General features: G+C 35.8%; 1 protein-coding gene and 1 long non-coding RNA gene across 4 annotated transcripts in view; both read right to left on the minus strand.

Moving 5' to 3' along the window:
• The window catches only part of LOC116781168, an 844,439-nt gene that overhangs the window by 762,841 nt on the left and 67,951 nt on the right, over positions 1 to 13,647 (minus strand). The gene's annotated exons all lie outside the window — the stretch shown is intronic.
• The window catches only part of LINGO2 (leucine rich repeat and Ig domain containing 2), a 481,605-nt gene that overhangs the window by 150,767 nt on the left and 317,191 nt on the right, over positions 1 to 13,647 (minus strand). For 2 of the 3 annotated variants that reach the window (XM_032676784.1, XM_032676785.1), the window contains one exon: positions 6,484 to 6,639. The gene's annotated coding sequence lies outside the window, so the exon portion shown is untranslated. Of the gene's footprint in view, positions 1 to 6,483; positions 6,640 to 6,761; positions 12,978 to 13,647 lie in introns of those variants that run through there. The other variant, XM_032676786.1, reaches the window with a different exon arrangement.

A 13,647-nucleotide genomic window follows, 5' to 3' on the forward strand; every position in this document is an offset into this window, starting at 1 on the left:
TTAATAATATTAATAACAAATACATTTCCCTGAATTCATAGTTTTAAAGAAAAAATTTTGCAATGCAATATTAAAAATTACATTATTAGTATTGTTTCAGCTTTTCACAGGAAGTTATTTTCACTCAGAAAACCTTCTGAATACTGAATTTGATAAAAGAGATGTAAAATTTCACTTGCCAAGCTAGAGAGGATGAAGAGGATACTTTAAAGGTCATTTTATTGTACGATTATATATTAAAAGATTTCCCTTCTACCGTCTGCCTTTTTGCAGGAAGAAAGGATGGATATTATTCAACAGACTTGGACAGCTCATCTGAAGCTGCTAAAATGTGTCATTTTCAATGCTAATTTAGAGAGTTCTTAAAATACATACTATTTATTTGACAGACCATGAGATATTGTGCACCTCTAGTTTAGGAGATTCATAACTCAATGTACACTGAATGCTAAGTATGTTTTCTTTTCCAATCTGCATTGAACTGTCCCCAACTTGAATAGCACCATCAAGCTGCATCACACTAAGATAGTCCCTTGTTCACTGACATCTCTTCACAGGATGATGCTCTTGCAATTGCAGATGTGTGCAAGTACATGTTTCTTTACAATGCTACAACAGATCAACCAATAAGAGGAGAAGAGCAAACTTTCATAAAGCTTGAACTATAAAATCACGGAATTGTAAAGACAGAAAGTTCAAAGTACCATTTGAATTTGACGAAATCCCCAGACAATCAAGCTACAACCTGAACTATTCTTATGTATGGAAATGTCCTTGAAAAAGACTGGACCTTTTTTTGAATGTGCCTATGGTAAGATAGCAATCTAACCCAAGCAGGATACTCTGAGAAAAACGAGAAATAAGATGAGGCCTTTATATCAATTTTTATGTGTCCACACATTGTGTAGCAAAGGGTTGGGAACTCGAAGGAATTACTCAAATAACTTGGCACTTCTTTTGACACAGGGATTCACTTTTTAGTTTCTTTCTTTTTTTTTTTTCCTTTTTTTTATTTTTTTCACTTCTTTTCCATTTATCTATTTCTGTGAAGTGATGAACATTTAAAAGAGTTTACAGATTTCAAAAATACTTGGAAAATACTAAAAGAAAGCTAAGATTCAGAGCCTTGTTTGTTAACCTAATCAATGTATAATGTATACATTGTACAATTTATACTTTGTATAAATTATACCTTTAAATGTATAATTTCCTCCTTTCAGCTGCACCTTGATTTGTGACAGGTAAGACTTTATTGAAAAAGTCAGTGTTAAGGAGGTTTAGCTCCTCATCAGCAACAGGATAATTGTGTTGACACACTTATGATCACCTTAAGCCTTTCTCTGTATCTGTGTTTTCTTTGTCTCATATTTTTGTAAGATCCTCTGTAATGAAACAATTTTTGTAACTTTCCCTAGGAGCTCATTTTTTTTATTAGCAAGCATCATGGTGTTTGGTACATTTGATTTCTGTTGTCTGCCTGTTGTAGTTGCTAGACAGTTGTAATTTATTGATTGATGAGGTGATAAAATTATGAATAGAAGGATAAAACCTGAGGGGTAGAAACTGAATAAGAGAAATAAAGTTCAGAAGAAGAGATTTTGTTTTTAATTGAAACATAAATTTGAGAAAAGATTATGAGATTTCATTTTGACAAATGAGTATGGGAGTGAGTTTTAAGACATAAAATCTCTGTATATTGACCCATTCTGGGTGGCCCATTGTGCAAAGTTGTATTTAAGTAATCTATGGGCAGTAAAGACCCAATGGGGTTGACAGTCTAGAGTGTAAAGAAGAGAAGTGGACAGTTCTATTATGCACTATTCTAAGCACCACCTAATCCTTGCTTTTTCACATTAGCAGATGAAGCTGACCAAGCTGTATGAAATTTATGTTTGTCTGACCTTCAGGGAGAAGGGTCTTCTAAAAGAGTAGATAGGAGCATGTCTGATCTCTCTGTGTAGCTCTTGGGAAGGCCGGGTTAGAGCTGCATCTCTTGATTTGCCTGTTGTACATGCTCAGTGCCTGTGCTGCACAACAGTCGGGGCAACCAGTGTAAAGAGACAGTCTTAATGGGCCATATTCAGAGATGAGTTGTGACTTTTTTGTCCACATTGTCCCTGTCCCCTATTCCAGGGGATAGATTGAGACTGTTTTCTTACTTGGTCAAAACTTTCTTTCCTCATATTGTGGAATCCTTCCTCAGCCTTTCACTTTTCCATTTTCGTTTAATGACATAATGGAAGGCATTAAATTAGCTTTCTTTTCCTGTTATTCCTCCTCCTGGCCCTTTTCACACTCTTCCGTGACAGCATACTCACTTGTTTCCCACTTGGGGTGCCAGAGAGCATCCCTGCCAACACAGTCCCTTAGCTTGCATCATAAACTATGAGATGCAGAAAAATCTGGTGAAGAATTGAAGAGGGACAGAGGAGTAGAAGAGAAAAAAAAAAAAAAGAGGAAGAAATCATCCTTCATTTTCCAGTGAGACAGTATATTAATTAAAGGTTCAGGAAAGTGTGAGTCCTGTTTCCTTTGTGTTTACATAGGAAAAGGAATACTTTTTTTTTTCTCAGAAGTTTATTGAATAACTTTTCCCCAATTTAACTATGTAAACAGATTTTCCCTATAAGAATTATGAAAAAAATGTAATAAAATTAATTGCCTGACCTCAAATGGAAAGGAAAAACAAATTATAGAAATTTGTTTTCTTTCAGAAAGGATTATATAATTTAGGATTCACAAATCAAAAGATGTGACCAACAACATGAGAATTAAAAATAAAAAATGTAAAGATTTTAAGTTTCATTTTATTTGCCTTCTGATTCTTAAAACTCAATCTTTTAACTTCCTTTGTCTGCCACTGCAAATCACAGAATGCCTTAGATAGAAATGAGCATTATCTTTTCAAATATTTACATAGTTTAGAAGCCTTTTATTCCAAGATCACAAGAGACTCTAAATTAAATTAAAAAAATCACATGTTGCTTAAGAGAATAATCAAACAATACCTTAATTTCAAAATAAGGAAAAAATGGAGGGAGAAAAAAAATTGAGGAGAAGCAAAGTTGTAGTAACAGCACTGAGTCTAAGTTAAAAATATACTCAGTAGATCACACGAGCAGTCAAAAACTTGAACAGTACATGCCTGAACTCCCAGACATGCTCACTTCTTGCTTCATATTGTAAACAGCCTTAGATTAACTTGGAGTTATCAGTGTATTGCATATCCATAATGACCCTGAAGAAAGGATGTGGTGTTATCATCAGTCACATAAAGTTGCCAGAACTAAAACACATAATTGTCCCCAGGTCTTTGCAGAAAGCACAGCATAGTCACCTAGTTTGCATATCACATTCAACTTTTTTGTGAATGGTAAATGCAAAGCTTTCATGTATGAACTCATCGCCTTTTGGAATGCTTTAATTTTTTTGTTAATACTCATGGAAATATTATGAGTTTGACATGTATATTAGTATTATATTTAAACTTCTGTTATGTGGAAACTTAAAAAGGTATATAGTGTTTGTTTTAAACAGAACAAGATAGTCTGAGCTAGGCTTGGCTTGGTGGAATCAGTTTATAACCATATCATAAGAACCTAAAAATAGAATTGAAACTTCCTGACAAGGCCTTTACCTCTCATACACTAGAAATACTGCTATTAAACCAAAGTAAAACTATGGAAATCCCCCCCAAACAGTAAACCTGTAAAAAACAGTGCCTTATTTTTACCTTTTGAGGAGTTGCTTTCAGCTTCCATGAGCTGAACAGAGTGTCTTACAAAAATGTCTGAGCTGTTCATTAGGTGACTAGGGTTGTTCGTGTTCTCCCTCCAGTACCTAAAAGAACACTGGACCTTGTTGGCATACTGAGTGCATAGTGCCGCCACACAGAATTTGAGGGGGAAATAAGAAGTTCTTGATTTGGCAGGTAATTTTCTCACTGCTTCTTGAAATTTTTTTGTAAGTTCATAACAAAATAACAAACAACAAGCAAAACCACCACCCCCAAAACACCTCAACCCAACCCAAACCAAATCCGAAACAAAAGAAAAACCCCAAATAAAACAAACAACCCTCTCTCCCAAATAAAAACCAAACCAAACCAACCAACAAAAAAACCCCCAAACAACCCAAAACCAACAACAAAACCCCATAAAAACCCAAACACAAAACCAAAAAACCCAAACACAAAACTCTAAGGATGAAATTTGAAGGGAAAGGTTTTGTAGAGCACAGAAAGCCATGACAGATTTGGGAGCCATGACAGCTCTTAATTTAGCAAAAAGTTTTCATTGGTTAGTAATTCATTTTAAGTCTTTTGAGAAAGGTTTCCTCCCACAAGCTGTTTGTAGAGCTCCTAATTTTCTACCCATTTATTCCGTCAGCAGAGTATCTTGGAAAGCTATGCAGCTGGAAACACAGGGTATCTTTTGATGCAAACAGTGAAAAATCTGAACCCTTATTGAGGTAACAAATGTAACAATGTTTTAAGTATGCTTAGTTTTTACAGTACAGACTACAAAACACTTCTACAAATGAGGGACAGCAGAAAGAAAAAGCAATACTTTCTGAAAGGCAAAATAAGGATTTAATTTTCATTTGCTTCTCGTGTTCCACATACCACACAGTTCTAAAGCTTTGAACTATGATCGACAGTGTTATTACTGTCGACTTCTACTTAATAGATAACCCTTCAATTAAATATTGCAAACAATTTCTTTCAAAAATGGATAAAAATCTGAGTCTTAAGGAGATAAATATTAGTAAAGCATAAACAATCCTGATTCAACAGTTGATTTCAACTCTGCGTTAATGTCATCAGAATAAAGCTACCATGAGAAATATAGACATATGAAAAGAATATTTTACCAGACTGTAGGTTTCTATAGGAAAATAATGTGAAACTAGAAACACAATCCAATATAAAATGCTATTTTTAAGTACGTTTCTTTTTTATCACTCTATATTAGTATTAAAATTCCCCAATTTTGTATCTCAAAGATGAGTTGCAACACTGTCTTTAGTTTGTGAAACTGTTAGTCACCTTTTTTCAGTCACTGGTCCCCTGTTCCTCCCCCTCCTTTTTTTTTTTTTTTACAGAATGTGATTTGGTAAAAATATTTTAAAAAAAATCTATGCCTCAAATCACTAGTTTTGAATTCAGTGGACAATTCACTTGCAGAACTATGTGGTCAATAAAACATACTTTTCCTGTTACCAAAATAATTCCACTGAAAATATTTGTTTTGAAAACAGGCAGAGTACAATGAGAGTGCAGCTGTGATATAGATATAGATATAGATGATATAGATATAGGTGATCTGCATCTATTTGAGTGTACTCCGAACCCAGAAGTCTGGAGAAATGAACGTGAAGACAGTTTTTCTGTACTTATGTCTAGGCCGAACTTTACCCGTGAGATCATGTCTGGAAGTTGCACAGTCCGGATAACAAGGTACAGTGCCACCAGAACATTGCTTTATTGTTTCCTCAGCCAAACTGTACATTTATAAGGTATAATTCACATTGACATAAGACTGGAATTTATGCATCAGTATCTACTGCTGCCCTAGACGCACTCCAAGACAGCTTTGAATATTTTTGTTAAATATCACTCCTTATCCTTTACCAAGCAAAAAATGAAAACATGAATATGATCAACCTTAATCAGCCATAATTGATACTCAATTCAGGAAATAGTCTCAATTCAGCAGTTTAGTTTTTACTAGAGTACCATGTTCCTGCATAGTTTCTAAGATTTTGACTTGAAAAGATAAAAACTACAGCAACATACAGTAAAAAAAAAAAGAAAGAAACATAAATTGTTCATGCTCTCCTCACTTTTTTGTGAAACATCCATCGAAGTCAGACAAGACAGACTTTTGTTCTTTGGACTTTGTTTAAATCTACCCATACCAAATTGCTTTATATTAGGTCAGTTAGTTTCTACAAATTGCTCTAAGGAATGAGATGGGTTGTTTAAACATGTATCTTACTTAGAGATGAAAGAGAATTCTCAGTATCTAATAATAAAACAAAATATTATGGTAAAAAACCCTTGAAATAAGCAGGCAATCATCCCCAAAATTCATACAGGTAATAGGTGACAGTATTGAAATATAATAGCTTGCAATAGAAGCCACTAAATTTCTCTGTTAGCCTAATTATTTACATTTTTTGCTACTGATATGCTACTGGGTATAACAGAGATTCTTCTTGCTATCACAAGGTAAGGAAATGTCAGTTTCCTTCTGTAAAAATCATGTTTTCTGTAAAGAAAACAGCTTACTGTACAAAATAAAGAGCTGTATAGAACTGAAATTGAAGCTGTGTAGAACTGAAATTGCAATGGTCATTTGCAGTTGTGAAATACAGATTATTTTTTTTTTTGGGGGGGGGGAAGCAGTTAAATAGAACCTGCAATTGAAAGAAGCCTGAAAACTGTCAAAAAACCACCCCAATCTATTTCAATAGACTTACCTGTTTAATACTTTTAAAAGTCCAGCACTTTCTCTTTACCCCACAAATCTCTCAGCCACTGGATGAAATCAAAATACAGCACTTGATCATGATAATCCCAGCCTCTCATAGACAACAGCATCTCTCACGGCACCACACAGAATGCTTGAAATGAACCTGGAAAACACAGATATTCTTACATTTTTATTGAAATATACTCAACCATGTCTTAGGATAAGGAAACATGAGCACTTAATCAGTGACTACATTATAAATGAGTATAAAGCCATAAATATCACCTGGTAAACAAGACAGAGACTGAGAAGTTCATGATCCAGGCAACATGTTTTTGCTGAATATGCAGCTCTGTTTTACTTATTGATCCAATAAAACTGTCAGGATTAAAAAATAGTATTTATCTTTTTTAAAAATTGCATCTTTTCATACATAGACCTGTAAGTCCTTTTTTATACAAACTCCAAAATGAACATCTTCTTCTGAACCAAAGAGAATCTTATCTGAGAAAGGTCATGGAAAGATTTCACTAACATTGTAATAGCATTCCATAAGAACTTTGCTGAATACCATTTTTTCAGTATCTTTCTTTAATAGAAAAATGTAACATGTAACCAGATGTAATGCAAACTCACACCAGTAGCGTGGTCTTCTCTTTAATGAGAAAAGGTATATAAACAAATAAAGAATCCATGTGGCATATTACAAGATGTTTATAATGAAGACAGGAAAATTTAGAATTTTTTAAGATATCATGGAGAGTACCAGGTGGCAACCAGATAATGGTCAGTCCATGCAGAATATACACTGAACAGGGTTTTCCTTAATAATAGTAACTTGTTGTTTCAGTCCCTGTTGAAATTTACAGAGTGACAGAGCACTACTCTTAAACATCCCCAAAATTCTGAATGCCCCCTTTTTACAAGTACTGCGTATGAGTTTTAATATGGAGCAGGAAAATATGTGCACAGGGGTGAGAGATAGTGTAATACCTATGTATGTAAGAAAAAAAGAATCCACACTGAGAAATAGCTGAAATAAAATGCCAGTAAAGTTCTTGTCTAATTTTGCAAGGTGTTTCAGTAATTAGCATACAGTATGACATCTCAGAATTTGTTAGACAAGTGGATTATCTGTTGTTCAGTCTTCATCCATCATTAGCAGTTTTTCTAAAAGCTGCACAAAGAGAAGGTATTTCTGAAAAGGAAACAAGATTGTACTTAGCCCAGTTCTGAAGTGATAGTTCAGTGTATCTGAAGCATGATGCATAACCACTAAAAACAGTTTCCAATCATGCAAAATTTATCATCAATGGCTTCAAATGGAAGATCAAGGATATACATTTACGAATGTACCTGACTAAGATCAGGAATTACAATACCATCTCTCATTATACACCAGGTCAGATGAACGCAGGAAATGTGAAAGATTAGTGGAATATACTTTGAAAATCAACTGAATAGATTGCTTTGAGATACTGATGGAATTTTTTCATCCAATCCAGTGCAGACAGATCAGTTACTGGCTGGTGCATGGGTCTCCACGACCAGACACAGAAATAAATTATAGCAAGATAGAGGAAGGAAGACACTAATATGTCTAGAATATCTCTACTGCAGAACTCAAAATACATGGGAAAGGGTGCTTTTCTTTGTTTGTTATTTCCATAGTAACACCTCTGGTGGGGCAACAAGGAAGTTTTCCCCTGAAATGTAGTATCATAGACACATAGAAGAGTCTAGACAAAAAGTAAAGGCTTTATAAATATCTCCTAGATAGACAATGGAAAAGTTTTATTCAATTGTTGCCATAAAATTCTCAGAATCAACTAGGTTGTGTATGACCACAGTTAAATACTCAGGATAATTATATAAAATTGTGTGGTATTTTTGTATCTTACAGTGAAAAGAGGAAGATTAACTAAGATTTCAGATTTCAATGTATCAGGATTGTATGACCAAATTGAAACAGCTTTGATCTTTAATGTGAGAAAGACAGAAGGTTATATGATCAAGGGATAAATCAGCTGGATAAAGGTCAAGATCTCCAGAAACTAGAATTTGGTAATAACACAGAGAGGTGGCATTTCTGAGTGAGAATAAGGGAAACAGGGCTGAAATGATTATTAAGACAAGAACTGATGCCTGGTCTTGACCAATCACTTCTCTGAAGAAAGAGAAAACTCCTTAAAACTAGGAGAATCTGGAGCAGAAAAGTAGTCAGGAACAGTATCTAAGCCAGTGGGTACTTGCCTCTAAATACCAGTGATGGAGGAAAAGGCAGAATTCCTGAAAACATGCTAACCCAAATCCACATATCTGTGCTAACAAATGGAGATCACCTGCTAGTTTGGGACAAGACAGAGGAAGATTCCTCCTTCAGAAAGTTTCAAAGCCTCCTTTCATCCTACCTGAGTAAAAGCTGGAGTTGAAGGTGAAACATAGGCCAGTTCTTTAAAAACAATTTACACACACCTACAGAAAGTGACAAAGAATATGGAGTAGACTGTATACAAGGTTCATAAATTAAATCTAGATTATTGTCAACAGTAAAAATAAAATCATTTATTATTTAGGAATTACTTGTCATTTTCTGAAGAAATCTTGAGCAGATCCACCTGTGTTCACTCTTTTTTCATTGCTTTTGGGGGCAAAAGCTGATTGATTTTCAAGGACCATCTCCCCCCAGCACAGCAGTGGTCCATCACCACATGCAGAAGTTAAATACAGGTGGGTGAGAAGTCTTGCTAGATTAACTCCTTACTAAAAGCAAATATAAGAAAGAAGTGTGCAGAAAGTGAAAGCAGGCACACTCTCAGAGGGCACAGGAATAGAGTTAGGAGAGCAAAAGCCCATCTGAAGTTATATCTGTCAAGGGATTTGAAAGGCAACAAGACAGGCTTCAACGAGTAGATTAACAGTAAATAGAAAACTACGGAAAGTGTGGCCCTATGTTCAAATGAGTAAGGGGCTCTCACAACAAACACGGTAAAATCTGACTTGGCGCCTTCTTCACCCTCATTTTTTACTGGCAAGAGGAGTCTTCAGGAATCTAGAACCCACGAGATCAGAGGAAATGTCTGGAGCAATGAAGAGAATGAAGAGTTACCCTTGTGGAGGACAATACCAGTGCAAGAGGCCTTACAGGATGCTCACAGGAGAGGTCCCTAAAGAGTAGGAGAATGTAAAGATCACACCTATCTTCAAGACTTGTAAGAAGGAGTATCTAGGGAACCATAAGCAAATGAAATAAAGAATCCTGGAAATCTTTTCCAAATCCATAAATGATAAGAAGTTCATTGTGAGTAGTCATCATAGATTTACGGAGGGGATATGATATTAAATAATATTGGCTTTTGAAGTCACAGACATTCAGCAAAACTTGCACTTTTATATGATGGGATGATGACCTTGGCAGATGAAGAGAGAGCAGTTGTTTACCACAACTTTATTAAAATTTTAATTGTTTCCCATAATATCCCCATGTACAAACAGATGAAAAATGGGTTAGATAAGCACATACTACAGTGTACTGAAAATTGTTTAAACTGCTGAAAGTATTTTGGTCAGTAGCCCAAGCTCCATAAGAAATCACTATTGGTTTACCTCAGGGGTGGATACTGGGGCCAACACCCTTTAACTCGTTTTTGAAGACCTGGAAAACAGGAAAGAGCTCACCTTCAGTAATTTGATGACACAAAACAGGAAGGAGGGGTTAATACATCAGATGGATGTATTGCCTTTTAGAGGAGTGTCAACAGGCTGCAGCAGTGGTCAACAGAAACTTCATGAAGTTCAACAAAGGGAAATGCAAAATGGGGAGGAATGACACTTCGAGAGTCAGTGCATGGTGGGGATTAACTGGCTAGCAACCAGGTCTGCAGAGAAGAACCTGGAGCTCCTGGGAGACAAACTGACCATATTCCAGTGCGCTGACATTGGAGTAAAGAAGAGGGTCTGAATCAGGAGGGGTGTTGCTTGCAGATAGAGGCTGGTCCCTCCTCTCTGCTCATATCCGGTAAGACAGACCTGGAGGGGCTGTGCACAGCTCTGCTTTCTCCAATACAAGTGACACGGACATACTAGAGTAACTTCAGCACAGTGACAAAAAGGTGATGGACTGGAGCATCTCTCATGTGAGGAATGACTAACAGTGACTGGGACTGTTTATCTTGGAGAAAAAAAGTTCAGTGGGATGTTATCAATGTGTATAAACACATATCAGAAGGGAATGAAGAAGGTGAAGTTAAACTCTCTGCAGTAGTGCCAAATGGCAAGACAAGACACAATCACAAACTGAAATAAATGAAATTCTGTCTGAACACAAGAAAACAATTTTTACTGTGAGGTTGTTTGAACACTGGAGTAGGTTGCCCAGGAGACTGTGGAGTTGTCATTCTTGCAGATATTCAAAATCTAACTGTAAAAAGTCCTTCACAATCTACTTTAGCTGATTCTGTTTCGAGCAGGGACACTGAACTAGACTGTGTCCAGAGAGCCCTGCCATCCTCATCCATTCTGTAATTCCATGAAGTCCTATAAAATGGTTGAAAGAATGAAAGAAATGATCAACAACTTCTATTTACTTCACAGTACCTTGAGACATATCAGTTTAAACTGTGTTGTAACAGCATACTGTTTTACGAAAGTAAAAAAAAAAAAAAAAGCTTATTTTGTTTCTACTCTGCTAAGACAGTGGTTTTAGCGCAATAATATTAGCTGTGACTTTTGAAGTCACAGACATTCATCAAAACTGGCATTTAAATAAAGACTCTGCAGAAGAAGAACATGCCGCTATATCTAATCCCTCCCCGAACCCTATTTAAGTAGACAGTTTTAATATTTAACTTCAATTATGTTCTCTACTTGATAATTTTTACCATTACTGCAGTCCAATTTTTGAAAGTGAATTGAGGTAATAACACTGGAGAGACAGTAAAGCTAGTCTGGAGGATACTTTTAAAAGCATAAGCCCACAGAAAAAATACCTAATAGTGTGCTTCTTAACAGAGGTTAGTAAAATTAAAAAAGCAAAGCCACAACAAACCTACACATTCTATTGCATTTCCCCCATTGTGAAAACAAAATCAACAAATGAAGTGGCTATGTTTTGCACTCTCTTTGTTCAGGTATGTTTCATTGAAGCAGAATCCAATTTCTACATATAAGGCTTTATGATATTACTGGTGACAGCACTCTACCATTTCTGTGTACTTTGGGAGCTTAGACTCTCTGATGGCCTGAAATCCCATTCATGTTTGAGAATTACACCGTTAAGTGCAGTATTAGCATTTTGCCAGTCTTGCTTTTCAATGCCATGACTATGCCCCACTCTCATCGAAGAAAGAAACGAGAGATGTGGAGAACTGCTCCTTGGCTTGTTCTGTATAATCTGTGGGGAGCTATTCCTCTCTCCCTCTATTATTTATCATATTTTTTTTAGCAGTGCTAATGGAAAAGAGGACAGCATTACAGGAGTTTCATGCTGTATCATACTGCATAAATGGTATGGACCATTAACTGACCCAAGGGTTTATCATTTAAATCAAGAGCACAGGCAAAGCATGGGGAAAAAGAGCTAGGGGAGAGAAAAGAACACAGATGCAGTGAACATCAGTTCTGATGACTTGTTTTAAATGTTGGTACTGAATTTGTAATTCTTTCAGTAGGTTTGTGACAAAGATGATTACAGAGATAGCATAGCAAATAAAACAAAGAAAATTAAAAGGTGCTAGAACAGAGATCGGGAACTTTAAGAATAAAAAGCACTGTGATGGTACCATCATGATCTTTTCTTATGGTTTGGTGGACTTTTTGAAGGCATAGTGTAAGGTGAAACAAAGTTCAACGTTGCAAATAAGACCTGATCTATATTCAGCAACATACCTGATTCTAGCAAAATGACCAGTTTGTTTTCAAGGGTATTCAAAGGATATTAAAAATCTTCAATATTCTCTAAAACTACTGTAATCCCCCTGGAGGGAAAAAGGGAGGAAGGGAGGGAGGGAGGAAAGAAGGAAGGAAGGAAAGAAGGAAGGAAGGAAGGAAAACGTAGGAAGATATTGTGCCCCCATAGGTTGATTCTCCAAGAAGAGAATGCAAAAGGTGTAATTATTAATAGTTTCCAACAGATGACTCCCAAAGTTCAGAGTGACTGCAATACTGAACACCCATACTGGATGAGTTTCATGACCAGTGACACTATCATATCATAAGCCAATACTAGAAAGTAAAACAAAATTATAATCTTAGCCCAGGCCCCATTAAGGATAAATAACATCACAGGGAATGCATACAGTAAGTTGTTACATAATACTACCTGGAAAACAAAAATTTATTTTAGCATGCATTGGTCAGACCTGTCATTATCTCAAACCTTTGCACCTCATGTTGGGCACCAAAAAAGACAGTTGTGTTTTAACCTCAGTTGGAAATTAAGCATCACAGAGCTACATTTTCATTTGCTATCTAATTCCTGAGTCTCTGCAATTTCTTTCTTTTTTCCTTTCCTTTCCTTTCCTTTCCTTTCCTTTCCTTTCCTTTCCTTTCCTTTCCTTTCCTTTCCTTTCCTTTCCTTTCCTTTCCTTTCCTTTCCTTTCCTTTCCTTTCCTTTCCTTTCCTTTCCTTTCCTTTCCTTTCCTTTCCTTTCCTTTCCTTTCCTTTCCTTTCCTTTCCTTTCCTTTCCTGAACTTTCCTTTCCTTTCCTTTCCTTTCCTTTCCTTTCCTTTCCTTTCCTTTCCTTTCCTTTCCTTTCCTTTCCTTTCCTTTCCTTTCCTTTCCTTTCCTTTCCTTTCCTTTCCTTTCCTTTCCTTTTCTTTTCTTTTCTTTTCTTTTTTTTTCAAAAAATGGAAAGATGAGGTTCTAAAATAAGGAGTTACAGGAACATGAGCTTTGCTACACAATGTGTCAAAATGAAGGTTCAGTAAAAAAAGGTTTAATATAATCATGAAGGGATTGCATTTTTCTTTTTCAGATCTCATGATTTAAGAGTGGATGTGACAAATAGGACAAGACTTATCAGTCCATGAATTAGTTAAAGCTGTTCCATCCATTTAAGAATAATGACATATATATGATCTGTGACCTACTTGCCAACCAAAAGAACAAAATATACATACATCTCACCTTTTCCATGTAGAGAAAAAGATTCCTAACATTTGTAAACATAAGA

The sequence above is a fragment of the Chiroxiphia lanceolata genome, chromosome Z (assembly GCF_009829145.1).
Source record: "Chiroxiphia lanceolata isolate bChiLan1 chromosome Z, bChiLan1.pri, whole genome shotgun sequence".
NCBI lineage: Eukaryota > Metazoa > Chordata > Aves > Passeriformes > Pipridae > Chiroxiphia > Chiroxiphia lanceolata.